Source organism: Aquarana catesbeiana, linkage group LG02 (assembly GCF_042186555.1).
Source record: "Aquarana catesbeiana isolate 2022-GZ linkage group LG02, ASM4218655v1, whole genome shotgun sequence".
Classification (NCBI taxonomy): Eukaryota; Metazoa; Chordata; class Amphibia; order Anura; family Ranidae; genus Aquarana; species Aquarana catesbeiana.
The window spans coordinates 21,525,311-21,542,620 of NC_133325.1; the positions used below are offsets into that span (position 1 = coordinate 21,525,311).

Here is a 17,310-nt window from a genome sequence, read left to right on the forward strand (position 1 = left end):
CACAGTGCCATCAATTGCCAAGACTACCAGTGGTGTAGCGAGGGGAGAAAGGGTAAGCTTCATAGAAGAAGCAGTTCTCCAGTCCATAAAATTGCCGGCAGCCCCGGAGTCCAGATATGCTGGGACTGATTGGGGAGAAGGGTCTACATGGAGGAACACCGGAAGAAGAAGACAAGAAGGTGATGTTTCTGGGTCCAATACTCCACCTTCCAAATGTATTAGACCCGAGCGTTTCCCAGACAAAGCGAGCAGGAGTCACGAAAATGACCCTTGCTCCCACAATAAAGACACAAGCCTAGAGTTCTGCATCTAGCACGTTCTTCAGGGCTTAGTCTGGTCCGGCCCAGCTGCATAGGTTCCTCAGCAGGCAGAGGATGCTCCACAGAGCGACGGGGGAAGAGTTCTGGCTGACTAGGACCTAGGGGGTGCTGGCGTCTTTTTTCTAGGGACCTCTCCTGGAAACGAATGTCAATCTGATTGCACAAGGAAATTACCTTGTCCAGACCGGCGGCGATGGCTCTTCCTGCCAATTCGTCCTTCACTCGGTCAGAGAGGGCATGTAAAAGGTTGCGACCAGGGCCTCATTGTTCCAGCTCAATTCAGCTGCGAGGTTACGGAACTGAAGCGCATATTGTCCCACTGAACAAGATTCTTGGCAAAGGCGTAAAAGGGCATTAGCCGCTGAAGAAACCCGAGCTGGCTCCTCAAAGATATTACGAAAAAGGTTCAAGAAGTCGGACAGGCTGGAAACCACCGGGTCATTCTTCTCCCACAGGGGGGCAGCCCAAGCTAAAGCTTCACCAGAGAGGAGGGAAATGATATAGGCTACCTTAGCCCGATCAGACAGAAAGTTTTGAGGCTGGAGCTCAAAATGAATTGTGCATTGGCTGAGGAAGCCCCTGCAGGCCTTGGAGTCCCCAGAGAAACGGGACGGAGCTGTCAGTAAATATGAATGTGTGGCTGCGACTGGTGCAATAGGTGCAGCTGCTGATTGTACTTGAGGCTGCAGGTTCGGGTTTCCCAAGGACGCCTGGAGCTGCTCGAAGCGGGAAGCCAGATCCTTAAGGAATCGCATCACCTGAGTCTGATTAGATTCCTGGGACTTGAGTCTGCGAACTATGCCGAGCAAAGGATCGACTGCAGGAAGCAGCATGTCAGCCGGGTCCATGGCTGATTAAACTGTCAGGTCACCTTGAGGCTAGGTGACAGATGCACACCATTGGGATCAGGAGTGCACCGCAAGGCAGTGGACCCTACAGCTGACTGCTGCAGATGGGAGTCCGGGTATAAGGAAGGCAGGGCCGCTGGAACACCAACACGGATCCCACTGGGGTTAGAGTGTAGGATTCCCTGGGGCACGAAGTCTAAGAGCCAGCAGGTGTTCACCAGAGCCTCTAGTGGTGAGGATGGACTGGCCTGCAACTGGCTCCAGGTCGCGACCCCCAGGGTCCCCCAGCTCACACCCACAGTAGGCAACAGAAGGATAGGGATAGTAAAGGAAAGCCAAGGTCAGGGCCACAAGCAGACAAGGACAACAGAGTACACGCCAAGGTTCAGGGTCACAGGCAAACAGGGATAGTCGGGAACACGCCAAAAGGTCAGGGTCACGAGCAGACAGGAATAGTATAGAACCCCCCCACTTCGGTAACAGAAATAAATGTAGCACACATGGCAGGCAGGAACAGGAAGCTAAACACACAAAGGTTGATCAGCAGGGCTGACCTGCAGTGCAGATGTTAATATATAGTTCTCTGATAGGAGCTGGGGTGGAGCCGTGCTAGAGGAGAGTTAATAAAAGCAGTCAAGTGAGAGACAGCTGGTCTTTGGAGATGAACACATGGATACAGGTAAGCTGACAAACAAACTCTATTGCATAACCATGACACTGTGCTCCTGAGGGCAGGCAGTCGAGCGATGGAACTAGTAACATGAGGATGGTGACTATGTCTGTTTATTTGGGGAAATGCGGGAGACACGGGTTTATTGATATGCATTATACCAAAAGGCTGAAAGGGCGCTTAATAGCGCAAGAGACATGAATTAAGCATAGCGTATAGCGAAATCTCCACATCAGATGGCGGGCCATTTAAGGAGCAAACAGAACCTCCTACACAATCGGATCAACGGGGGAGAACAGATCCCAGTCCAGGACATCAAACTGTTTGAAATACTTTGTTGTCCTGATGAAAAGGGGTACGTTTTCCTATCTGATGTGTTCGGTAGGTTCTGCTTTGCAAAAGAACAAATTTTTCATCTTTTGGTATAATGGCGGGATTTTAATTGTATGTCTGTCAGTAATTATAGGTCTATTGTTTGGGACACTTCTATACCTCCTCTATAGGACCCATTTAATACAACCTAAAATGTTTGTGTAGGTAACAGTATGTTGTGTAATAAGTATATGAGAAATAGAAATGTATAAATTGTGATTATTACCTTTGTATGGACCAAGCCAGTTGTGTATATTTTTTCAAGACACATGTCCCCATAAGTGTAATAATATTTTTTTAGTGAAGGTTTTGTTTTGAAGTTGCCTTTGAAAATGCCAGGGTGCCAGGGGTGCGGAGCACCAATCAAGCCTTAGTCCGAGATCTGAGCCGAAGTCAAGTACAGTTGGGCAACAAAGTATAAAACAGTTAATCAGAAGAAGAATGGTCGAGATCCAAGGCAGGGTCAGTTCCAATCTGGCAGCTGAGTACAAAAGGGGCAAAGAAGTAGAATGGTTAAAGTACAAATCCGAGGTCAAAGGCAAGCAGCAATCAAGAGTAGTCAAATAGGTTTCCAGGTCACAACAAGTTCAGACAGATCACACACTAACACAGGAACAAGGGGGGGGGGGGCTGAAGATAATCCAGCAATTTGGCAGTGTCTGGGCTGGGATTATATAGGAATGTTTGAGGTCACTTCCTGTGCGACTCCTGGGCATTTTCCCGCCTTTTTCCATCAGGTTGATATCTCTTCCTGTGTGCCTCCTGGGCATTTTCCCGCCTTTTTCCATCAGGTTGAAATCACTTCCTGTGCGCGTCCTGGGCATTTTCCTGCCTTTTTCCATCAAGTCTTCTGCGCAGGTGCAGGGTAGCGCAATAAGGCATCTTTGGCGCATGCTCAGTTGGCACGAATTTCCTCTTGCAGCAACACGCCATTGATGCATGCGTAGTAAGCCCTGGACTCTTACATATGCTCTTTCTTTGGGAACAAGAGTGTATGTTTTAGCTGTGTTATTTTGTGTTTTATGTGACTTAGGTGGTTAGGGATGTGATTGGATGGGCCCTAGTTGATGTAGCCTAAAGTGTGTGTCTACGGTTAAGTGTGCATTCTCAATTGTTTTAGTCAGTTTTTGAGGGGAAATATTCTAGTTTTCTGGTGGAGAAACCTTGGTTTGTGCTGGTTTTAGCGGGATCAGCAACAGCATTTCATGTGCTAATGTCACCATGTGGTCCGATTATCGTCAGCCATTTTGATATCTACCATGTAGTGGTGGCCCGGCTTTCGTCGGCCATTTTTACCATGTGGCCCAGCTTTCATCGGCTATTTTCTTGTAGTCACCATGTGGCCATGACCCCGTTTTCGTTTGTTGCAACTGCCATTTCATGTCTGCTGTGTTTTGGTTCTGGTGAAATTGCTCTGCTTTTGGGCCAGTTTTCAGCTTTAGTGAGGGTGAGCCATCTTTTTGCAGGAGTTTCAGTTTTTGGCTTTAGTTGCATTGTTGTGTGGTATTTCAGTCTCAAAATCTGTGGTCTGGCTGCCCAGGGGATATGGGAGTCAAGGGGGATTCTGTCCCATTTGCAATATGGGGGGTTTATTCCACCCTTTCCTGGACAAAAGGTTTCTAAAATTGTTGAAGTCTCCTATATGATGTTAGCCATAGATTTTTTAATTTCTTGATAGACATAATATGAAGTTCAGGGAAGATGAAGCTATTTCAGGCTTTCCCTCCCCCTCCCTCTTCCTGTCCATTGATATGTAAATAAACCAGTTAGATGGGTTTTTAGAGCTGAGCAGACAACAGGAAGTTGGTGGGAGGAGCTTGGGGTCTTTTTAAACAAGCATGTTGACACAAAGAGACGTGTTTGGAAGGATGATGGAAATCATTTTGATTTTTAAATTTAATTCCAGTTGTTTTGTGAAGTTTTATACTGTAATACAGTTTTGGGTAGAGAGTAAAACGGAGGCATTCACGTTATTGTTGTAATATTTAGGTACAGAGAGAAGCCACATTGTTCTGTAGAGAAAGCGGGCGTAGGTTTGCTGTGCAGTTTGGTCTGGCGACACAGTGTACTGTCGTACAGCGCAATGCACTTGTGTATGCATACACTGTGAGGGGTAAAGACATAATTCGGGGGTGATCTGTGGTTGTTGACTAATCATTTGGCATAGTTAATAGTTGGTTGTTATTACGGGTATTGCAGTGTAAAAGAGTGGTACTCTATAGTTCTGTGCCAAAAGTGTTGGGACAAGAAGCCATAGTGTTATAACGCCTCGGTTAGGGTTTCTAGTTGGGGGACTGGACCAGATAGTGGTTATAGTCTGTCAATCCACTGTAAAAGAAGGCACCGGGTGGTGCTCTCCAAAATGGGTGCGAGGGTTTCCCTGGATGCGGGGGTAAGATGATAAGCCGATTCGAATCGACATGGGCAATGAGCGGTCCGTGCAAGGGAAGGAATGCAAGGCTTCCCACAGTCAGACGGCTACACAGTACATGAAGTCTAGTTTTGGGGCAAAGGCCAATAAACCCCTTAAAGATTGGCATATACGGTCAGAGGGTATAGTAAGGTGTATTCCTTTGGAAGGTACTTTTGATGTCTGGAGGTACGAGATCTCAGAATAAAAAGACCTTGGAAGTAGATCGGCTGTGGCTTCAGAAATCTGTAATGATGAGTGAGTTGATGGATGTGTACTACATGCTTGTGTGATTAAAATTCTTATGCCTGTTTTTGAACTTAGTGTGGCTGGCCCATACAAGTTTGGAGCTGCTCTCGTGTTTTTCCCATTGTATTTGTTTCTATTGCTAAAAGAGTGAAGGTAGCATTCCGTCTGGATGTTTTGTTTTTTCATTTTTGTTTTGGGAAATATCTCCCCCATATTTGTATCTAAATGGTTGTCTCTCATTGTGTGTATGTAGTAACAAGAATATGTTAGAACCTAGCGCGAAAGACCTCCTACGCATGGCGGCTGTTGTATTTTTGTAAGAACTAGGGATGAGCTTGATGTTCGGGTTGAACGTGAGTTCGACGCGAACATCGGGTGTCCACCAAATATCGAATATTATGGGGCGTTCACGGGAAATTTGAGCGCCCGCGGAACACCTCATAATGCACTGCGAGATCGCAGTGCATTGCTGTATGATGATTGGCCAAAGCATGCACCTGACCTGCATGCTTTGGCCAATCCCAGCACTCTCTGCTAAGCCAATCATGGCTCAGGGGGACTAAGTCCATGCCCCACACTATATAAGGCTGCTTGCACGGCAGCCCTGTGTAGTGTTGTTGGTGTGGACGGAGACATAGCTTGATTTAGATTAAGCAGGCATGTTATTCAGTTAGTGGCAGTGTATTTGATATATATATATATATATATATATATATATATATATATACAGTCAGTCTAATATATATATATATATATATATATATATATATATATATATATATATATATACTCTGCATCCAGTCAGTGTAGCCTAGATCTACATTCTACAGTGCATTCCGTGGGGTACTATTTCTAATACACTTCAGGCAGTGTATTTGATATATATATACAGTCAGTCTAGTATATACAGTATCTCACTAAAGTAATTACACCCCTCACATTTTTGTAAATATTTTATTATATCTTTTCATGTGACAACACTGAAGAAATTACACTTTACTACAATGTAAAGTAGTGAGTGTACAGCTTGTATAACAGTGTAAATTTGCTGTCCCCTCAAAATAACTCAACACACAGCCATTAATGTCTAAACCGCTGGCAACAAAAGTGAGTACACCCATAAGTGAAAATGTCCAGAATGGGCCCAATTGTCCATTTCCCTCCCCAGTGTCATGTGACTCGTTAGTGTTAAAAGGTCTCAGGTGTGAATGGGAAGCAGGTGTGTTAAATTTGGTGTTATCGCTCTCACTCTCTCATACTGGTCACTGGAAGTTCCACATGGCACCTCATGGCAAAGAACTCTCTGAGAATATAAAAAAATAATTGTTGCTCTACATAAAGATGGCCTAGGCTATAAGAAGACTGCCAAAACCCTGAAACTGAGCTGCAGCACGGTGGCCAAGACCATACAGCGGTTTAACAGGGCAGGTTCCACTCAGAACAGGCCTCGCCATGGTTGACCAAAGCAGTTGAGTGCACGTGCTCAGCGTCATATCCAGAGGTTGTCTTTGGGAAATAGACATATGAGTGCTGCCAGCATTGCTGCAGAGGTTGAAGGATGGGGGTTAGCCTGTCAGTGCTCAGACCATACACCGCACACTGCATCAAATTGGTCTGCATGACTGTCGTCCCAGAAGGAAGCCTCTTCTAAAGATGATGCACAAGAAAGCCCGCAAACAGTTTGCTGAAGACAAGCAGACTAAGAACATGGATTGCTGGAACCATGTCCTGTGGTCTGATGAGACCAAGATAAACTTATTTGGTTCAGATGGTGTCTAGCGTGTGTGGTGGCAACCAGGTGAGGAGTACAAAGACAAGTGTGTCTTGCCTACAGTCAAGCATGGTGGTGGGAGTGTCATGGTCTGGGGCTGCATGAGTGCTGCCGGCACTGGAGAGCTAAAGTTCATTGAGGGAAGCAGAGCATGATCCCCTCCCTTTGGAAACTGGGCCGCAGGGCAATATTCCAACATGATAAGGGCCCCAAACACACCTCCAAGATGACCACTGCCTTGCTAAGGAAGCTGAGGGTAAAGGTGATGGACTGGCCAAGCATGTCTCCAGACCTAAACCCTATTGAGCATCTGTGGGGCATCCTCGAACGGAGGTTGGAGGAGCACAAGGTCTCTAACATCCACCATCTCTGTGAAGTCATCAAGGAGGAGTGGAAAAGGACTCCAGTGGCAACCTGTGAAGCTCTGGTGAACTCCATGCCCAAGATAGTTAAGGCAGTGCTGGAAAATAACGGTGGCCACACAAAATATTGACACTTTGGGCCCAATTGGGAGATTTTCACTTAGGGGTGTACTGACTTTTGTTTGCCAGCGGTTTAGACATTAATGGCTGTGTGTTGAGTTATTTTGAGGGGACAGCAAATTTACACTGTTATACAAGCTGTACACTCACTACTTTACATTGTAGCAAAGTTGTCATATAAAAAGATATAATAAAATATATACAAAAATGTGAGGGATGTACTCACTTTTGTGAGATACTGTATATATACTCTGCATCCAGTCAGTGTAGCCTAGAGATTTACATTCTACAGTGCATTCTGTAGGGTACCATTTCTAATCTACTTCTTTGATATATACATACAGTGGGGACGGAAAGTATTCAGACCCCCTTTAAATTTTTCACTCTTTGTTATATTGCAGCCATTTGCTGAAATCATTTAAGTTCATTTTTTTCCTCATTAATGTACACACAGCACCCCAAATTGACAGAAAAACAGAATTGTTGACATTTTTGCAGATTTATTAAAAAAGAAAAACTGAAATATCACATGGTCCTAAGTATTCAGACCCTTTGCTCAGTATTTAGTAGAAGCCCCTTTTGATCTAATACAGCCATGAGTCTTTTTGGGAAAGATGCAACAAGTTTTTCACACCTGGATTTGGGGATCTTCTGCCATTCCTCCTTGCAGATCCTCTCCAGTTCTGTCAGGTTGGCTGGTAAACGTTGGTGGACGGCCATTTTTAGGTCTCTCCAGAGATGCTCAATTGGGTTTAAGTCAGGGCTCTGGCTGGGCCATTCAAGAATAATCACGGAGTTGTAAAGCCACTCCTTGATTATTTTAGCTGTGTGCTTAGGGTCATTGTCTTGTTGGAAGGTAAACCTTCGGCCCAGTCTGAGGTCCTGAGCACTCTGGAGAAGGTTTTCATCCAGGATATCCCTGTACTTGGCCCCATTCATTTTTCCCTCGATTGCAACCAGTCGTCCTGTCCCTGCAGCTGAAAAACACCCCCACAGCATGATGCTGCCACCACCATGCTTCACTGTTGGGACTGTATTGGACAGGTGATGAGTAGGGATGAGCCGAACACCCCCTGGTTCGTTTCGCACCAGAACCTGCGAACGGACCGAAATTTTGCACGAACATTAGAACCCCATTGATGTCTATGAGTCTCAAACGTTCTAAATCAAAATTGCTCATTTTAAAGGCTAATTTGCATGGTATTGTCCTAAAAAGGGTTTGTGGATCCGGGTCCTGCCCCAGGGGACATGTATCAATGCAAAAAAAAGTTTTAAAAACGTCCGTTTTTTCGGGAGCAGTGATTTTAATGATTCTTAAAGTAAAAAAAAAAAAAGTGAACTATTCCTTTAAATATCGTACCTTGGGGCTTTCTATAGTATGCCTGTAAAGTGGCATGTGTTTCCCGTGCTTAGAACAGTCCCTGCACAAAATGACATTTTTAAAAGAATAAAAGTCATTTAAAACTGCTTGCAGCTTCAATATAATGTCGGGTCCTGGCAATATGGATGAAAATCAGTGAGACAAACGGCATGGGTACCCCCCAGTCCATTACCAGGCCCTTTGGGTCTTGTATGGATATTAAGGGGAACCCCGCACCCAAATTAAAAAAAATCAAAGGTGTGGGGCCACCAGGCCCTATATACTCTGAACAGCAGTATACAGGCGGTGCAAACAAGACTGTAGATTTGTTGTTAAGTAGAATCTGTTTGTAATTTTGAACTGGTACATTTTTAACGTGTTTAGCTGCAGCCAAAAAATCTATTTTAAGCTTTTTGGAAAACATAGGGAAGGGTTATCACCCCTGTGACATTTGTTTTGCTGTCTGTGCTCCTCTTCAGAAGATTTCACCTCACTTTCTGTCCCAATAACAAACATTTTTAGAAAATATGGGGTTTTTAGTGAAACAAGGATTGGTGATAAAGCATCAGTGGAAAGGAGAAACATTTTTCCCATATTAACTCTTACAGGAGAAAATTTCCCTTCCTCGGGGTAGATTTCATCTCACTTCCTGTTGTCTCCTTCCGTTTGCAAGTAGGAGTCGTTTGTAAGTTGGATGTTTGAAAGTAGGTGCCTGCCCTATATACTCTGCAGAAATTTAGGCCTTAGGTGTTGGTGTTGCCACAACACTGTAAGCCCTCACAGGGCCCTGCTGTGAAATATTAGATCAAGAATTGTAATTACGTGCCCCTGTTGAACAGGGGCAGAAAAATTGGGCCTTTGGTGATGGTGGTGGTGCTGGTGCCACAACACTGTAAGTCCTCACAGTTACTCTTGGTGGGTGCTGGAATGGGCCCTGCTGTGAAATATTAGATCAAGAGTTCTAATTATATGTCCCTGTTGAACAGGGGCAGAAAAATCGGGCCTTAGGCACTGGTACTGGTGCCACAACACTGCAACTCTTCACAGATACTCTAGTTGGAGCACAGGAATGAGCCCTGCTGCAAAGTATTGCATCAAAAATTGTAATTACACGCCCCTGTTAAACAGGGGCTGAAAAATTGAGCCTTAGCCACTGGTGGCGGTGCCTAGAACCAAAATGTTCTTACAAGCTATCAGCATGTTCATTGAGGAGGAAGAGGATAATTGCTCAGCATAACAGGATAGTCACTCAGCATCAGCATATGCAGTCTTGAAGGGATCTGACATTTAAAAAAAAAAATATTCGGTTACATCAGCATCAGGTGCTTGGTAGCTGGTGGTGATCCAAGACTGATTCATTTTTATGAAGGTCAGTCGATCGACCGAGTCGGTGGACAGACGCACCCTGTGGTCGGTTACAAAGCCTCCAACAGCACTAAATGTGCATTCCGAAAGAACGCTGGATGCAGGACAGGCCAGTAGCTCAACTGCATACTGTGCAAGCTCTGGTGTCAGATAAGGGTACTCACCGAGGCCGAGATGCTGAGAGCGGTAACCTCTTGCGACTAAGCGCATTCCACTCCTGGAGATGGTACAGGGGGTGAAGGGCACAAAGAGGCACGTGTCACCAGCAGGCTGGGCAGGTCTTGCGTGAAGGTCACCGGCAGGGAGAGAGCTGTGCAGGACTGGAAGATGTTGAAGCTCAGGAAGGAGGATAAACAGCTGATCCAACAACAGGCCGGGGGTCAAACACCGTTGACTAGTAAGAATCTCTAGATAGGCAAAACAGTCTAGTGCAAGGACTGTCATCAGGTCTGTCAGCAGGCTGATGACTAGTACTGAAGATTTGATAGCAAAAAGCAGGCCGAGGGTCAAACACAGGTGACTGGAAGCAAAGTATCTGAGCAAGCCAGGGGTCAGGCAATGAAGACAATAGCAAAGTCCAGGAGCAGGCTGAGGGTCAATCACTGGAGACAGGAAGCAATATCCATAGACAGGCCGAGGGTCAAACACAGTAAGCAAGTGGAGAAGTCCGAGAGGCAAGCCGAGGGTCAGATGCAGGTAGAGATCAGAGCAGGTCAAGGTCAATCCGGGTCACAACAGGTAATCAAGAATCAGGATACAAAGCAGGAACACACGGGGAGCTGAAAGACAAACCAGCAATCTGGTCATGGCAGAGTGGCTTTTATAGGCCAGTGGGAGGCTCATGTTGTGCGCGCTATCTATTGCGTACGCGCGTTCTCCGTTATGCTGAATTGCGCACGCGCATTAGCCGTTTCGCTGCATTGCACACAAACATTAGCCGTTTAGCAAAATTGCGCACGTGCATTAGCCGTTTCGCTGTATTGTGCCCAGGGATGCGCCGGAGTGCCGCTCTACCGCGCATGTGTGAAGGAAGGCAGCGATATTGGTGAGACTGGTACTTGCCTCTTTCCTGACATCTGGCCAGTGATCCATTCTCAAGACCCAGTAACCCAGAGGATTTTCGGTGGGAAAGGTGTCCAAGTCAGATCTTGCCCCTAGGTATTCCTGCACCATGTAAAGCAGATGCTGGCGATGGGTGCTGGAACCGATCATACCTTGGGGCTGCGGACTAAAAAATTGTCTGAATGCATCGGTCAGACGGCCACCTTCTCCACCACTCCTTCCTTGACTGACCAAGCCTCAGCAACAAGTTGTCCAGGAACAGGAGTTTGTAACCCACCCTCTGCGATGGCAAGACAAGGTCCGCAACCTTACCCTTGCAATGTGGATCAAGCAGGGTTGCCAGCCAGTATTGATCCCTCTCCTTGATACCACGAACACGAGGATCCTTCCGCAGGCTTTGCAGGATCAGGGAGGCCATGCAGTGTAGGTTTGCTGAGGCATTTGGTCCGGAGTCCTCTGGGTCACAAAGGACGACATGATCCGCAGCCACCTCCTCCCAGCCATGTACAAGTCCATGGGTTTCTTGGGACTGTAAATGATCCCTTAAAGACTGCTGCTGATGCTGAGTGCCAAGCTCCACCTCCATGCTAACACAATCCTCCTCCTCCTCGTCCTCTTCCTGTGTGATCGGCGGGCATGCAGGAACACTGTCTGGATAAAGGGGACCTTGAGAGCTAAGGAAGTCCTCCTCTTCCTGCCTCTGTTCTGTCTCAAGTGCCCTGTCCATTATTCCATGCAGCGTGTGCTCCAACAAGGGGGACAGTGTCACTGATGCATGCACTGTCACTGCTCACCATCCTCGTGGCCGTCTCAAATGGTGACAGGACAGTGCATGCATCCCTGATCATGGCCCACTGGGGAAAAAAAACAAGCTCGCCTGACCCTGTCCTGGTGCCATAGTCGCACAGGTACTCATTGATTGCCCTCTGTTGCGTGTGCAGCCGCTGCAGCATGGCCAACGTTGAGTTCCACCTGGTGGGCATGTCACAGATTAGGCGGTTCTTGGGCAGATTCAATTCCTTTTTGAGGTCTGCCAGCCGAGCCCTGGCATTATATGACCGACGGAAATGCACACAGACTTTCCTGGCCTGCCTCAGGACATCCTGTAAGCCCGGGTACCTACCCAAGAACCGCTGCACCACCAAATTAAGGATGTGAGCCAAGAAGGGCACATGGGTCAGTTGTCCCTGTCGGAGGGCGGAGAGGAGGTTGGTGCCATTGTCGCAAACCACCATTCCTGCCTTAAGTTGGCGTGGCATCAACCACCTCTGAACCTGCCCCTGCAGAGCTGACATAATCTCTGCCCCGTGTGGCTCCTGTCCCCCAAGCACACCAGCTCAAGCACCGCATGGCATCTTTTGCCCTGCGTACTTGCGTAGCCCCTTGAATGGCTACGGAGCACCGCTGGTTCTGAGGACAAAGCACAGAAAGAGGCCATGGAGGAAGAAGAAGAAGAGGAGGGGGTGGAGGAGAGAGGTGTGTCAGAATCACCAGTAGTGGCATTTTGGAGGTGTGGTGGCGGAACAACCTCCAACACTACTGCACCTTGTCCTGCATCCTTCCCAGCTGCCAGCAGAGTCACCCAATGCGCCGTGAAACTTAGGTAACGTCCCTGTCCATGCCTGCTGGACCATGAGTCAGTGGTAATATGCACCTTACCGCTGACCGCCCTGTCCAGCGAGGCCAAAACATTGTCTTCCACATGCCGGTAGAGAGCCAGAATCGCCTTCTGTGAGAAAAAGTTGTGTTTGGGAACCTGCCACCGAGGAACCGCACATTCCACAAACTCACAGAAGGGGGCAGAGTCTACCAACTGAAAAGGTAGCAGTTGAAGTGCTAGCAATTTTGCCAAGCTAGCATTCAACCACTGGGCATGTGGATGGCTGGGAGCGAACTTCTTTCTGCGGTACAGCAGCTGGGGCAGGGAAATTTGCCTGGTACAATCTGACATTATATGAGAAATATTTTTAAATCTTGTGACGTGACAATGGTGTATTGCAACCCACGTGAAGAATAAAAATGTGGCGCTATTCTAATCACTCTCTCCGTAGTGTCACTATTGCCAGTGAATATTCTAATCTAATAAACCCTTTTAAAGGTGTGTGAATGAAACAAATAATTGTGAAAAATAATAATAAAAATACAATGAAAACAAAAAACACCAAACGCAATACAATAACTACAGTGACTCAGTGATGATATTGCTGAAAAATCGCAAATGTGTCACTCCTATAACCAAGTGTGTAACTAATCAATATACATACTCAGCATAAACTTCGTGACTTAATAAATAAAAGTCCAAAAATAGGTGCACATATGTGAAACAAAGAAAGTCCGTGATAAAGATGCAAAATAATTGTGTCACAGCAAATCCTTGTAATTCCTGAAGTTAACTTGAACTCTCCACCACACCTCTGTGTTCAGTGCTCCCTCTCCCAATAGACAGTCTCTTACCAGCTCTGTATGCCTCCACTTTCGTATGAGGCTAACAAGCATGAGAATATCCAGGCAATCAGAAGGGGTTAAATGTATTCCATTCAGGGACTCGTTCCATATGCAAATGAAAAAGAACTCCCAATAGTGTGATAACGTAAAAACTTTTAATATACACACTTCAAGATACACTTCAAAAGATCCACTCACATTGTGTCAACTCTATAACAGCACATCAAAAAAAACTCCACGGCAATCTGTACACTGCAATCTCAACACAGCAACCTGGGTGGGCTTTCCTAAGGCTTTCACAAAGGGTATGTGGTCGCGGAGGACCTTGACGCCAATGGCGTGTAAAGGGATCTATCTCACCCTCTCCTCGTTCGCTCTTCCAATGGGCCCTCCGTCTCCCCTGACAAGCGAACCGCAGCGCTTTGCTTTCTTAAGTCACACAGTATCTGGTGTTTATCCTTCACTCGGCTTTGCCCCCGACATGTTTCGCTACAACTGTAGCTTATTCATGGGATCCAAGGTCCTCCGCGACCACATACCCTTTGTGAAAGCCTTAGGAAAGCCCACCCAGGTTGCTGTGTTGAGATTGCAGTGTACAGATTGCCGTGGAGTTTTTTTTGATGTGCTGTTATAGAGTTGACACAATGTGAGTGGATCTTTTGAAGTGTATCTTGAAGTGTGTATATTAAAAGTTTTTACGTTATCACACTATTGGGAGTTCTTTTTCATTTGCATATGGAACGAGTCCCTGAATGGAATACATTTAACCCCTTCTGATTGCCTGGATATTCTCATGCTTGTTAGCCTCATACGAAAGTGGAGGCATACAGAGCTGGTAAGAGACTGTCTATTGGGAGAGGGAGCACTGAACACAGAGGTGTGGTGGAGAGTTCAAGTTAACTTCAGGAATTACAAGGATTTGCTGTGACACAATTATTTTGCATCTTTATCACGGACTTTCTTTGTTTCACATATGTGCACCTATTTTTGGACTTTTATTTATTAAGTCACGAAGTTTATGCTGAGTATGTATATTGATTAGTTACACACTTGGTTATAGGAGTGACACATTTGCGATTTTTCAGCAATATCATCACTGAGTCACTGTAGTTATTGTATTGCGTTTGGTGTTTTTTGTTTTCATTGTATTTTTATTATTATTTTTCACAATTATTTGTTTCATTCACACACCTTTAAAAGGGTTTATTAGATTAGAATATTCACTGGCAATAGTGACACTACGGAGAGAGTGATTAGAATAGCGCCACATTTTTATTCTTCACGTGGGTTGCAATACACCATTGTCACGTCACAAGATTTAAAAATATTTCTCATATATTGTTATACACTAAGTGGCAGCTATAGATAGACTTTACAAATTGATGATCATTATCATCTAACTTAGTTTTTCCGAGGCGCAGTGGTGGTAAATCGTGTGTATGTAGGACGTTACACTTAGAAGGACCGCTTATTCATACAATCTGACATTGGTGTACCGATAGCAGATTGCCCGCAAGTACTTTGCTGTGACACCTTCTACACCTTCATTCCTCTCAGTGCAGGTCTCAGAGAGGACTGAAGGTATAGTGGGGCTGGAGATCCCAGCTGATGAGGAGCAAGGAGAGGTCCTCTTTGTTCTTTGGTGTGGGTCTTTTAGGTACGCTTGTCAAAGAACTGCATGGCAGGTCAACATATGTCTGGTCAAGCATGTGGTGCCCAAGCGGGAGATGTTTTGGTCACGCGAGATACACTTGATACATATGTTGCAAATAGCAGCGGTGCGATCTGATGCACTCGTCTCAAAAAAGGCCCACACCAAAGAACTTTTGGAATAATGCGCAGAGACAGCAGCGCCCTGCACATGCTGTGTGATGCAGTCAGTGTGCTGCCCTTAGGCTGGCCCCTGGAGGGCATCCTGCCTCGTTAGTGATGTGCCTCCTCCTCCTCTCTCCTATCAGGCACCCATGTGGAGTCAGTGACCTCATCATCCCCTCCCTCCTCATCACTGGAGCAAATCTGGCAGTATGCTGCAGCAGGGGGAACATGACTGCCAGATTGCTGTCCTTCTTGGGCACCCCCCCTCTGTCTGGGCTCACATTACTGCCTTCCTCTAGCTGAGTACCATCATCAGAGCCTTCAAAACGCCGGGCATCCTCCTGGAGCATGTACCCAACACTGTGGTCAAACAGTTCGAGGGACTCCCCAGAAGGACATGGTGGGGCTAGGGAAGGAGTCACTGATGCCATTGAGCCGAGGGAAGAGGCCGCGTTGGCAGCTGCTTTGCCAGACAAAGTACCCTGAGCCTGGGTGAGAGAGGATGAGGACGGCTTGGTCATCCACTCGACCAAGTCTTCCGCATGCTGCGGCTCAACACGGCCAGCTGCCAAAAAAAGGCCAAGCGTGTCCCACGGCCACGTGCTGATGAGAATGCACCGTGTCCACGACCAGCACTGTTGCCTCTAGACACAGAGCCTGCTTGCCCTCTTTTATTGGCTTGTGACTGTCTACCTCTTCTTGTTGGCCTTCCAGACATACTATTGGCCTGCAGTGAGCTGCACAAAACTGGGATATATATGTATATATATATATATATATATATATATATATATATATATATCTATTATGCTGAAGCTAGCAGAATCAACTGCCTGCCTGTAGTATTATTAGTATGATAACACCTGCACTTGTCTTCAGGTAGCTATACTGTAGGTGCAACTGTGCAGGATACACAGTACAGTAACTGGAAATACTTCAAAGAGCCTACACAAGCACCTGGCAGCAGGTAGCTATACTGTAGGTGAGACTGTGCAGGGTACACAGTACAGTAGCTGGGAATACTTCAATGAGCCTACACAAGCACCTGGCTGCAGGTAGCTATACTGTAGGTGAGACTGTGTAGGGTACACAGTACAGTAACTAGAAATACTTCAATGAGCCTACACAAGCACCTGGCTGTAGGTAGCTATACTGTAGTTGAGACTGTGCAGGGTAAACAGTACAGTAGCTGGAAATACTTCAATCAGCCTACACAAGCACCTGGCTGCAGGTAGCTATACTGTAGGTGAGACTGTGTAGGGTACACAGTACAGTAACTAGAAATACCTCAAAGAGCCTACACAAGCACCTGGCTGCAGGTAGTTATACTGTAGGTGAGACTGTGCAGGGTACACAGTACAGTAGCTGGAAATACTTCAATGCACCTACACAAGCACCTGGCTTCAGGTAGCTATACTGTAGGTGAGACTGTGTAGGGTACAAAGTACAGTAACTAGAAATACTTCAAATAGCCTACAAAAGCACCTCGCTGCAGGTAGCTATACTGTAGGTGAGACTGTGCAGGGTACACAGTACAGTAGCTGGAAATACTTCAAAGCGCCTACACAAGCACCTGGCTGCAGGTAGCTGTACTGTAGGTGAGACTGTGCAGGGTACACAGTACAGTAGCTGGAAATACTTCAATGAGCCTACACAAGCACCTGGCTGCAGGTAGCTATACTGTAGTTCAGACTGTGCAGGGTACACAGTACAGTAGCTGGAAATACTTAAATAAGCCTACACAAGCACCTGGCTGCAGGTAGCTATACTGTAGGTGAGACTGTGCAGGGTACACAGTACAGTAGCTGAAAATACTTCAAAGCGCCTACACAAGCACCTGGCTGCAGGTAGCTGTACTGTAGGTGAGACTGTGCAGGGTACACATTACAGTAGCTGGAAATACTTCAATGAGCCTACACAAGCACCTGGCTGCAGGTAGCTATACTGTAGTTCAGACTGTGCAGGGTACACAGTACAGTAGCTGGAAATACTTAAATGAGCCTACACAAGCACCTGGCTGCAGGTAGCTATACTGTAGGTGAGACTGTGCAGGGTACACAGTACAGTAACTAGAAATACTGTAAAAACGCCTGCCTGTCAGTATATTAGGAAGAGAAGAACAGGATCTAGCTAAACTGAAT

General features: G+C 46.3%; 1 long non-coding RNA gene across 1 annotated transcript in view; it reads left to right on the forward strand.

The window, feature by feature from the left end:
• The window catches only part of LOC141126696 (uncharacterized), an 885,136-nt gene that overhangs the window by 106,757 nt on the left and 761,069 nt on the right, over window positions 1-17,310 (forward strand). The gene's annotated exons all lie outside the window — the stretch shown is intronic.